Source organism: Argentina silus (genome assembly GCF_951799395.1).
Source record: "Argentina silus genome assembly, chromosome: 2".
In the NCBI taxonomy this organism is placed as follows: domain Eukaryota; kingdom Metazoa; phylum Chordata; class Actinopteri; order Argentiniformes; family Argentinidae; genus Argentina; species Argentina silus.
The window spans coordinates 24236708-24249793 of record NC_139656.1 but is presented as its reverse complement, the minus strand read 5'-3'; positions in this window follow the sequence as shown (position 1 = coordinate 24249793).

Sequence of the window (13086 nt, the reverse complement as noted above, 5' to 3'; positions counted from 1 at the left end):
ATTCTGCTGAAGCGGGCTACTTTGTGGCCAAGATCAGGACTGTAGACGCCGACTCTGGTTATAACGCGCTGTTGTCTTATCACATAACTGAACCGAAAGGGACCAATCTCTTCAGAATTGGAACCAGCAACGGAGAGATCAGGACTAAGAGACGCATGAGTGATAATGACTTAAAAACTCACCCGTTGGTCATTCTGGTGTCTGATAATGGAGAACCTTCCCTGTCTGCGACTGTGTCTATTGATGTTGTGGTTGTTGAAAGTACAGGTGACATGCAGAAAACCTTCAGACAACTTCCTGTGAAGGAGGAGAGTTTTTCTGATTTAAATCTGTATCTGCTCATCGCCATTGTGTCAGTTTCAGTGATCTTTCTACTGAGTCTCATCAGTTTGATAGCTGTAAAATGCCACAGGACAGACGGCAGTTTCAGCAGGTACAGCGCCCCAATGATCACCACACACCCTGACGGGAGCTGGTCTTACTCCAAATCTACTCAGCAGTATGACGTGTGTTTTAGCTCCGACACAATGAAGAGTGATGTAGTAGTTTTCCCAACGCCGTATCCACCTGCTGATGCTGAGCTGATCAGTATTAATGGAGGAGACACTTTTAATAGGACGAGAACGCTTCCAAGTAGTGACAAGGTAAGATTTTGTTCAATGGCTCAATTGTGATTTCGGTCTAGCTGTTTCTGGCTGACGATGTGTCTATTACTAATCATTTATTTCCGTCAGTGCAACACATTGGCTCTTAAGTGGAAGCTGTAAGTTATCTTTAGTAGTGATTCATGATATTGATTTGGTTATTAGATTTTTACATTTTTTTAAAATTATAACTCAACATGAGCAAATACGTAATTTCAGGACCATGGGCAGCGATACAACACAAGCGGTTGTCAACTCGTTTGTTCTATCTCGCTGCATGGCATGATTGGATCAACTAATCTCTTTCAATCTTTTGATTCCTTAGTTTGGATCCCTTTTCATCCTCATGAATAGTTCATTCCAAAACATTTTGACAGCTTCTGCATGCACAAAGGGTGAGGGCAAGGCATGTCCTGGTAGAATGCATAACCTTTACACGTTTGTCATGAATGGGGGTTCGTCATATCATGACACCGCTATCTTCTCTTGGTTGTAGGAATTATACTGTTCTCGTCCACGATTCTATAATTTCAAGCGTTCAACAATCACATAGGTCCGTTTTTTCCTACAATTTAGGCCTGAAACTATTTAGAATTGCAAGCTAAAGGTGCCCAAAAGTGCTGTTTTCGGTCAATGGAATAGGGATTGCCTGCAGAGGAAATATAGGAGGACCATGTTAATATGATGTTGAGGAGGAGAATGAGGAGGAGGAGTATGAGTATGATATCGCATTGGAAGTAGCCTCGTTACTGCACCAATATTTTATTCTGGTTTACTGTATTTATGTTTTACTCAACATCATAATAACCCACACGATGTCACTGCAGACCATGAATGGTAAATGTAACAATCTCCCCAGCTGACTCCGCCTCTAACGGAATTCCAATGAGCGCAGTGGCCTCCTCCGTGAAATAAAACACAAGAGTGCATGGGCAAGCTGGGAAGGGTGTGTTTTGGTGTCACATCTTGGAAGGCAATGTCGGTTCTCTGGGGAATTACATCTTACTTCTGAGTTACTGTTACGGTGTTCTGTACCTTGCTTTATGGAAAATGGCCTCCTTCAAGTTTGACTGCTACTTGCGGATTTATTGCTTGCTCCTTATGTGTTTCGACGTGCGAGCCTCCTCCGATCAGATTGTGTATTCTATTTCCGAGGAGGTTAAGCAGGGTACGTTCGTTGGAAATTTGGCAAAGGATTTGAACCTTAATATACACGATATGGAGTCAAGAATGTTTCAACTCGTTTCTGCATCAAAGAAGAGCTACTTCGATGTTAATTTCAAAACGGGCGTTTTGTATGCGAGCGAGCGAATCAACCGAGAAGAGCTTTGTCCAAATACTCGCTCGTGCTCTTTACATCTAGAGGCCATCGTTAACCATCCTCTGAGCCTGCATCGAGTGGAGATAAATATAATGGACGTCAATGACAATCCGCCTACTTTCCCTGTCAAAGCACAGGCATTTAATATCTCTGAATCTATGGTTCCTGGAGCGAGGTTTTCGTTGATGAGTGCATTTGATCCTGATATTGGAACAAATGGGGTGAACACCTACAAGCTGAGCACAAACGAACACTTCTCTCTGGATGTACAGAGCGTTGGAGAGCAGAGTGTGTCTGCTGAATTAGTGTTACAGAAAGCTTTAGACCGAGAGAAACAGGCTGTGATCCAGCTCCTGTTGACTGCTGTTGATGGAGGAAAACCACCTAGATCCGGGACATTAGAGATTCTAATCAATGTGTTAGATAATAATGACAACAGTCCTGTTTTTAGTAGTCCGCTTTACAAAGTCCGTGTTTTTGAGAATACAGGACGGAGAACAAAGATAATCACGCTGAACGCGACCGATGTGGATGAGGGTCTAAATGGCGAAGTTTTGTATTTGTTTAATAGACATGGACAAGGACACATTTTTGAAACATTTTCTATCAATCCCGATTCGGGTGACATCACTGTCAAGGGGGATATAGATTTTGAAGAGACAGCTTTTTATGAAATTAGAGTTGAGGCTCAGGATAAAGGCCAATCGCCAATGGCTGCTCATTGTAAAGTGCTGGTCGAAGTTGTTGATGTTAACGACAACGTGCCAGAGATTAGTGTCACTTCATTGTTACCCACGGTTAGGGAAGACGCTAAAATTGGCACTGCTATCGCACTCGTTACTATTACAGACAAAGACGGAGGAAATAATGGGAAGGTGAGCTGTAGATTAATGGGAGAATCACCCTTTAAGCTTCAGACTTCGTACCGTAATTATTTCTCTCTTATTCTCAATGAAGCATTAGACAGAGAGAAAGCCTCACAGTACAATGTCACCATCATAGCAACAGATGAAGGGACCCCTCCGCTGTCTAGCACGAGCGTTACCACTGTTTATATATCAGATGTCAACGATAACGCCCCTCACTTCGAAAATAAAGTGCTTAATGTGTACGTGAAGGAAAATGCGCCCGTTGGAACGCTCATACACACTGTGTCCGCACATGATCCGGATTCAAATGAAAACGCCAAAGTGTCGTATATTGTTTTGGATAGCAATTTAAAGGCTGCTCATTTTATAAACATTAACTCATTAACTGGTGAAATATACAGTTTGCAATCTTTAAATTACGAAGAGTTGAAAACGTTTGAGTTCCAAGTTCAGGCCACGGACTCTGGTGTTCCTCCACTAAGCAGCAACGTGACTGTGAACGTTTTTATCCTGGATGAAAATGACAACAGTCCTGTTATTCTCCCGCCTTATTCTGACCACGGCTCCGTTAATTCTGAGAACATTCCCTATTCTGCTGAAGCGGGCTACTTTGTGGCCAAGATCAGGGCTGTAGACGCCGACTCTGGTTATAATGCGCTACTGTCTTATCACATAACTGAACCGAAGGGGACCAATCTCTTCAGAATTGGAACCAGCAACGGAGAAATAAGGACTAAGAGACGCATGAGTGACAATGACTTAAAAACTCACCCGTTGGTCATTCTGGTGTCTGATAATGGAGAACCTTCCCTGTCTGCGACTGTGTCTATTGATGTTGTGGTTGTTGAAAGTACAGGTGACATGCAGACAACTTTCAGACAACTGCCTGTAAAAGATGAGAGTTTTTCCGATTTAAATCTGTATCTGCTCATCGCCATTGTGTCAGTATCAGTGATCTTTCTACTGAGTCTCATCAGTTTGATAGCTGTAAAATGCCACAGGACAGACGGCAGTTTCAACAGGTACAGCGCCCCAATGATCACCACACACCCTGACGGGAGCTGGTCTTACTCCAAATCTACTCAGCAGTATGACGTGTGTTTTAGCTCCGACACAATGAAGAGTGACGTAGTAGTTTTCCCCACGCAGTTTCCACCTGCTGATGCGGAGCTGATCAGTATTAATGGAGGAGACACTTTTAATAGGACAAGAACTCTGCCAAATAGTGAGAAGGTGAGCGTGTATCACTATATTTGCAATCAGAATGATTGTATGTTCCATTGACCATTGAGTTTTTGCAGTCTCTTTTTATTCTTTTGAGATTCATAAAAATCTATTTATTTTTTGATGGAATATTAACAATGACATGGTGTAGAATATTAAAGCAGCAATATTAAATTCGGCCTGGAAAGTTTTGGAAGTATGATTTTTGCAGCACCGGTTTTGCATTTCAGAACCACAGTGCTGGACAGCAACACCTCGCTCACAAGCAACCTTTGCTGCACTTGTCCGATATTGGCCTGATTATTCCCAATTAAGCAACACAAAGCTGATCCTTTCAATGTCTACACCATTAACCTACGATTATATTGAACTAGTTGGATACTTTACTTTGTGTACTATTCATACATGTTTTCACCAGCAAGCAATGCTCTCCCCATAGACTGCGTTTTCTGCTGCGCGTAAATATGTTTATATCACTTCCGTTTGTGGCATTCTGCTATGTTTGCTAAGTTCATACCTTCAGTTTTCCATGTTCCCATGTCCTATGTGAGCTTTGATATGTGTCAGTGTGTCAGATATTCTGCCTCGTGATTGTGAACTAGGCCAGTGTTCACTGAGGCTCATAATGTTAGTGATGCCCTTTACACATCAGCAGCATCAAATCAACATCCTTGTTTAGCTGCTGTAGTACACTAGCAATCATAAATATTTTTATTCATATAGCACCTTTCATAAGAATGCAGCTCAAAGGGCTGTACAATACAATGCAAAAGAAAGAAGAGAGAACAGATTAAAAACAAACAACTATAACATAATTAATCAATACAATCAAAGCAGCATCACTCAGTCTAGTTGCATATGAATGATAACATCTCCATTTAAAATGATCCCGTCATATCTAGTGATAGCAAGAGATACTAGTTCAGTGAAATCCGATAACAACAGTGACAGTTGCTTTGGTGGCCTATATAGAGTAATGATAACTACTGTAATGTCATCCTTGAGTTCAAAAGCAAGATATTCAAAGGAAGAGTAATTGCCTAAATTGACCTTAGTATAAGTGAACTGGTTTGAGTCTAAGACAGCAATTCCACTTCCTCTTTTGTCATGTCTAACTGACTGAAATAAATTGTAATTTGGAGGCCATGTCTCAATTAAAGTTGCTACACCATCTTTGGTAAGCCAGGTCTCAGTTAAAAACATAAAATGCTCAGATATAAAATCATTAATAATGATTGTACAATGATTTTATTTGTTAGAGATCTGACATTTAGCAAAGCCATATTGATTGTGTCAGATTCCTTGATTTTGTTTGATGGCAGGTCAGTGTTAACTGTCTCTATAGTGATAACATTGTTCTGATTTCTGGCCTGGACTGGCTGGATTTTAAGATCTTCAGTTCTGACTGTACACCAGACCGGGATGGTGTATTGTGATAAGAGTTCTCCACTGGGTCCCAGCTTATTCTGTTGTTTATCCTATGGGGTGATGGTGGAGGAGAGGGTCAGTGAAGGAGGTTTGGGTTCGGGGCCAGGTTTGGTTGGGCAGTGATTAGCCTTGGGGGGCTGGGGGGAGAGAGGGGGGATGGGGAGAGGTGGGGGTGAACTGTGGGGGGTTGTTGTTGACTGGTTGGAGTTTATTATGTTCCTTTCCTCTGGTTCCATTTTGTTCAAGCTGTCTTTATCAGATTGGGTGTCCTTCACATCCAGAGCTGATATGCTCTCAGATTTTTCACTTATCATCTCAGTAGACATTTGGACAGCATACAATATATTTGTTCCAAGTGTCTTGGCTCCTAGTCAACTTGGTCGAAAGCCATCCACTTGAAAACAGTGTTTTTGTTCCCAGAATAAGTTGAAATTGTCAATAAAGTTCAGACCACGGGTAGTGCATGCTGACAACAGACAGGAGTTTAGGCTCAAGAGCCTAAAGATACGTTCCCCTCCTTTTCCCAGAGTTGGTATTGGGCCAGAGATAAATGCTTTTTGGGACAGTTTGCTTGCTGAATTTAGCAGTTTGGTGAAATGCCCCTTTAATAGCTCAGAGCCATATTCTCTTCGAGCAGATGTGTCATTTGTTCTAACATGTAAGATGACAGTTTTAGCACTCTGGTGGCTCTGTAGTGTTTCAGGCGGTTTATCAATTGTTTCACTTACCGTAGCACTGGGAATGCAGAGGGTTTTCATCATCCTACTTTTGATGTCTTTTATTGTGAGATCACCTACTAGGAGCAGGCTCGATGGTTGGGCTGGGTTGGCCTGTGTGGGCTTCGGATTAGCCTTGGTCAAACTAGCATCAGCATTTGTTCTGGTCTTTAGTCTGTCTTTGCATGTTCTGGTCTGTAGCTGATCTGACTCACGTATGCTCATTAGCGGTTCGTATTTGTTGTCTAGCCTAACTATCAGAGATGACTTCTGTGGAATAGTATCATTAGCAATGGCATGGGGGGCTGGTGTTGATGTAGCTTTGTTAGGCCGGCTATTAGCCGGCCGGCTATTAGCAGGCCGGCTAGTAGGCCGGCTATTAGCATTAGCATCAGTCCCTCTTGTTGAGCTTGTGGTTTTCTCTGTGGTTTTCTCTTTGGTCTTGCACCAAAGTTGTGCCAGCATGCCAACTTGTGAAGTACCAAGTCTTGGAAAAGTTAGTCATCAAATAATCAATGTTCACACCAGGGGCCATTGGCAGTCGTAATGCCAGTAGGCTAGTGTTTTTTTTCTTTTTTTTCTTTTTTTCTATATTTTATTAGCAAGAGAGAACTTGTACAGGAGGGTAACAGGGGAGAAGAGGTCTCGGGGTTAGGGTTAGTATAGGGGGGGAGTTGGAGTGAAGCGGTCTTTAGGAGGGACTGTTCAGATGTAGCTTGAAGAGATGGGTTTTCAATCTACGGCGGAAGATCGGAAGTGACTCTGCAGTCCTGACCGTTGTGGGAAGCTCATTCCACCAGCGGGGCGCCAGGATAGTGAACAGCATCCCCTTCTTTCTATCTTAATGATATAAAGGGAATGGGATAAGCTACGCCCTGTCGAGCTACACTAGCAGAGTGGAATTGTGAAGTTGTAGCCTGGATTTCAGTCTGCACATTTTAGCATTACTGAAGGCAGAAATAGTCTGGCATGCAGGAAACAATACCCCCTTTCTAACCTTGAATTAAAATGGCCCCTTGAGTTTTATAAATGTTATCGTTTTGCTCGAGTGTGAATACAGTATTACTACCTCAGTATCAGGAAGGTCACTCCCACTGGGTTATCATTATCGTGTAGCCTAACTGCTTTGACATGCTTGAAATCCCTTTACATGGCCACAGTGGATCAGTCTGTGTGAGGAGAGGTCACAGATGTGTTTTCTTGCCTGTCTACTCTCAAGTAGTCTCAAGTTAGTCTCCATAACGTGACGTTTTCATCTATTTCTGTGTTCTCTGTGTTTGGTGAGTCTGTTACCGCCTGCGTAGCCATTCTGTCACAGTCTGTCATGTTGGCCAGGGTCCAGATGGGACAGTGACGTAAGGCCTAATCCTAACAAGACATACATGTGAAACTCAAAGTTACTGGACATGCAAATCTCCTATTGACATCAATGCATGTTGTATACTGTGTATCACACTTTTAGATGTAGCCGATCATTTCTAATGGGTCCCCTCTGCTGGTAAAGCAAGTGCATTGTGTCTATACTCTGTGTCTCAGAGCTCTGCTCTGACTGAGGACAGGTAATGATAGCATGGTTGTGTAATGCCATCCCACGGGTCAGTTATACCCAAGTCCTTGACAGAGGACAGGGATGAGTCCAGCTGTAAGTGGGCCAGGGCTCTGGTTCTGCTTGGCCCATCTGGCAGAGGGAGATACATGGATTAGAGACCCGCGGGTTTTTAGGATGGAGCATTGGAGCAATCCCACCTGCATTATGTGTGCAAGTCAGGAGGGTTCACACTCACGGCTGTACAGAGAGAGATACTGCAGCCTCACTCCCCACAGAGTGGAGCTCCTCTCCTTTATCCTCCCTCTCTCCCTCTCCCTCTCCCTTTCTCTCTCTCTCTCTCTCTCTCTCTCTCTCTCTCTCTCTCTCTCTCTCTCTGTCACACACCTCTCCCTCTCCATCTGTCTCTCTCTCTCTCTCTCTGTCACACACCTCTCTCCATCTCTCTCTCTCTCTCACACACCTCTCTCTCTCTCTTGCGTGCTGTCTGTCATACAGTACTCTCTCTCTTGCACACTCTCTTTCTCCCTTTGTCTTTCATTCTCTTCTTACAGAGGCTTACACAGATGTCACTGTGTCTTCTATCACCATGTTACAGCAGGCTCTCATGAAAACGACACTGTACTAAGCCTTAATAAGATTTCAATTTTTGCTCTAACTCTCTATACAGTTAATGCTTCTGGAGTCAGATTAATCCAATGGAGGAGATTCACTCGAAGTGTGTTCTCAGCTAATCACCGGTTCCCTTAGTGCATGTGATTATACAGACCACTTCAATGTTAGTTGGGTAGGATTGTGAGTATGACTGATTATAATTATGTGGGTGATCAGTGTTGGTGTTATCCACTTTCTTTAACTTGAAATATGAGGTGTAATATCAGTTTTAATGTCATCAGGTGGCTGTATATTGTTTTATTTCTAACAATTGGATGTTGCTTTGTTCTTTATCCTCTCTCTTCATATTCATTGTTCAGATAGCGTCCCAGTTATACTGCGGTTTTTAAACTCTGACTATCTTTAGATATTAGTGCTGTAGGGCTTTCTAAGGAAGATAGATAATCAATTCTCCCTGAAGCTGGAGGAGAGGGGATGGAAATGGATAGGGAATAGGAGAGACAGGAAGTGCTTTCATGACTTTTATGTGTACCTTTAGCAAGCCTGCCAGAGGGGAATTCAGGAATCTTCTGTACGTATTAATAGACTCATATTTGGGAACATTTGTACAATTATGCATAAAACTTTTAATAAGGAGGATGTTCTGCAGAATCACATGCACACACGCACACACACACACACACACACACACACACACACACACACACACACACACACACACACACACACACAGGCTTCCAGGCGGTGCAGGATGCCTGCCAGTAAAATTCCACTCTGATTTTCACCACTGCACCACTGAAGCAGGAGCTAGGCCTGTGACTGGTAAAAAGGTGTGGTCTCTCTCAAATAGCCCCACAATTGCAGGTCTCGTTCTGTCTGCGTCTTATCATTCCTACTCTCTCTATTGTCTCCCTCTTCCTCATTCTGTGTTTTATGCTCTCCTCTTTCTCTCCTCTTTCTCTCCTCTTTCTCCCCTTTTTGTCATCTCTCTCTCGTTGTCATGCCACACCCTCTGTGTTTTGGTTGGACAGATGATGTATGATGTCACCTCTTCAATCAGTCATGGATGGCTTCATGTTTTATTCAGCAGGGCCAGTGAGGTTGCAGCAGGCCTCTTACACATATTGCCTGGGCTCAGCATGGTCTCATAATCTCACACTAATGCAATGAGATATGCACTCATTTAATAGATAGGACCACAGTCATAAACACACTCTAGTGCCTCTCACATTCCACCTCATTTCATCAGATGTGCTCTAACACTATATATGCTATATCATTAGCAACCCCTTGGTATAGTATGTAGGAGAAAACATTGTTATTTCCTGTGTATATGGCAATTTTACAGCTGTCTTTGTTCTCTTCAGCAGATCACATTTGACAGATGGCCGTCTTTTAGGCTGCAGCACACTGACAGTTTTTGTCTGTAGGTCATTTTGTTATTGTGGATGGAATAACAAAACCTAAATCATATCTTCCAATATCTCCACAACAGTAAACATCCACAATGTATTATGAATGGTAATGTATTGGTGTAGCCACAGTGGGTACAGTACAGTATGTTTGGGTAACAGCAGATGGAGTAGTTGTATAACCCCTGGCTTTGTATTTGGTGTATCATACCATATGATATGTTACTGAGCAATGTGTTTTCAATGTGTTTTCAATGTGTTTTCAATGTGTTTTCCGATCTAGGGGTACACAACCTGTCTTTAAGGCTGACTCTGATTGGTAGTGAACTGTATAGATCCAAGGGGACATGATGTCATCATTGGTCAGCTCACATCACAAGTCTACAGAGCAGAGCCAGTTGTCACTATCAGCACGTACGGCTGTCAGACACACACGAGGGGGAGAGAAAGGGGAGGGGGAGGGAGAGGGGGAGAGAAAGGGTGAGAGAGAGAGAGAGACTATTTTATTGTCAGCTTCAATAGGTACAACGTGTTGTTGTTTATGCATGGTGGTAGTCGCAAGGCCCAGAAGAATCGGATTATCTGGTCTGTTTTTATCAGCCAGCCTTTGTGTGGTTTGGCTGGTATTTTTCTGTGGAGGGCTGCAGGTGGCAGAGTAAGCCAAGCTGAGCTGTGTGTGAGCCTATACAAGGCTGTTCACTGGCGCCCTCTGTCTGTGTAGTCTTGCTGATGGAGGGTGGAAGGAAGGTGGGAGGTTTCTGCATCAGCAACCTAAGAGCTGCCATAGTCAACAGGGCCCAGTATTTCAAAATGTTTAATCTGGATCAGAATTATCCGGATTCTTTTTTTCAGGATAAGATTGAGCTGACTTATTTCCCCTATACTACTCAAAATCTGTTAGATAGACCTGATCCTGGATAGTAAAAAATAATCTGCATCATTCTGATTTAGATTAAACATTTTGAAATACTGGGCCCAGGGCCTAGATACAGATTATGCCTAGTCCTGGACTAAATCACACTTTCAATTGAAAATCTCTGTTGAAGATGCTTTTTTAGTCTAGAACTAGTCTTAATCTGTCCGGGAAACTAACCGCAGAAGTCTACACTCTTCTTACCTGTCTGTCACTTACCTAGCATATGTTTTTCATTAGAAGCCATAATGACTTCTACATTTTGTCTGTTTTAAAAACAGATCACAATTTATTTCAAATAGCATCAACTAGTGTGTTAATGTCATCATAGAGGAAGATCTATTTGTAATGTAACTGACCATGTACTGTATTTTACATTACCATATGTTGCTACTCAATTAGATTAGATTACTCAATTAGATTAAATTCAATGCAATACAATGACATTTTCTTTTTCGTAACATAGACATGCACATATTGCTGCAGAAGAGTTTTAGATAGAAGTCAGAAGTAAATCACAGTGACACATTGCATTTCTGAAAATGGAAAAGATAAACACACACATCGGTTGATGAACTCTGACGAACAATTATTTAATATTGAGTGTCATATATTACAAATAATTGTTTGCAATAGAAGCAGGGGTGCTTCTCACTCACCATCCTTATGGCAGAATGCTCTCTCTCTCACACTCAATCATGATATCAGTGTAAATGTTGACAAAATAACAACAACAGGGGAATCTCAGCCACTCACTGAAAGATTTGACTCGGTCACTGAGTCACTCATTCACACCATGTGCGCCTATTCTTGTGTGGAAAAATGGTATTCCTCTAGGAATTGTGATGTCTTCCATCGCTCACTGTGATACTCTTAGTCACAGTGTTAGTATGTGAGAGCGGCTGGAGATGCTTGATCCATTTGGATCACTGAGCAGGAGAGAGGATTCACTGGCTGGAGCTGCTGAGCAGTAACAGTGAGGTCATCACTCATCGCCTAGAGAGCCCTCTGATTACACCACAATGCACAGAGGAGAGCAGTGAGGTCATCAACCAGTGCCCAGAGCTCTGGTACTGGAACTGAGTTCACCAGGAGGACGCTGGGATCATTATTTACAGCCTAGGGCTCTGGGACTGGCAGTGAGTTTGGAGGGTTATAGTAGTGGGTTGCATCACCACAGAATCACAGACATAAACAAGCAGTCATTCCCTGACTCAGAGGCGTCATGCCCATAGGGGCCACAAGGGCATGTGCTCCCTCAGATTCATCCTTTTTAGATGTTATGATATATAGCCATTGATTCCTGAAGAGTATGTTGTATAAATGTCTTATGAGCTTAGTTCAGCTGACTTACCCCATCAGAACCCAACTTAACATAAACTTGTTTTACTCTAATGTAATTGTAAACAAACAGTGTATAGTTCCAAAACATGGTTAAAACTATCATTTTGATCTCCTGGATGGTCAGTCCTTGCATCCATTACTCGGTCCATGAATTCGAGAGTAGCTCCATTCCCCGTCTCTCAGCTGTTTACCAAAAAAAAGTGGCAGGGAGAACACTTTGTTATTGTTTGAATCCCAGATTGCCTCTTTAAATAAATTACTATATTTCAAAGTTTATGCCCATGTTTTATCATAATTATTTAGAAAAAGTTCCGGCAGTGGGTTATATACAATTGACTCAAATAACTTTAATTATTGGGTTATTATATTACAAGTTTTATGCCTTGTGATTGTGACAGTTAAACTCACAAGGCATACAACTTCATAAAGAACCAATGTGTATCATTAAATGAAATGACCATTGCACAGCGAAACGGGTATGTTCAGAAATAAGGCATGCGATGTGTCGCCGATTTGTTTTTATAGTCTACAGCTGCTCAGTTCAACTGTCTTACCCTATAAGACCATCAGTCCAACAGACCCGTCTCACTGTCATCTTTGACCAGCGTGTTCTCCGTAAGGCTAGGTCTGTGTTGGACAGTAAAGAGCGCCCCCTTCAGGCGTACCCTGGTTCAAGTTCAATAGGAGTGAACATTCTGACTCCTGACTGCAAGCCAGGTTTCTCATCTGGGAAGATATACTACTAGATATTTACTAGCAGCTGGATTTGTATTCAAACACCCATCTCTATTATGCCTGGGTTCTGTACTAAGGCAAACAAACCTACCAAGGTATAGAACAGAAATGGTAGAGGAGGGTCAAACTCAATCATATGGGTTACTTGTTAGATAACACAGACAGAGAGGTAGTAAGTAAACCTGCATTTCTCAACTGATAGCCAGACAGATTGAGGTGGCGGCATGGACACGGCAGACATCAGCAGTTGTGCTTTGTGCACTATGCTGCTTCCTCATGTGATACTGCAGTGAGTCATGGACACTAGAGGGCACCCACT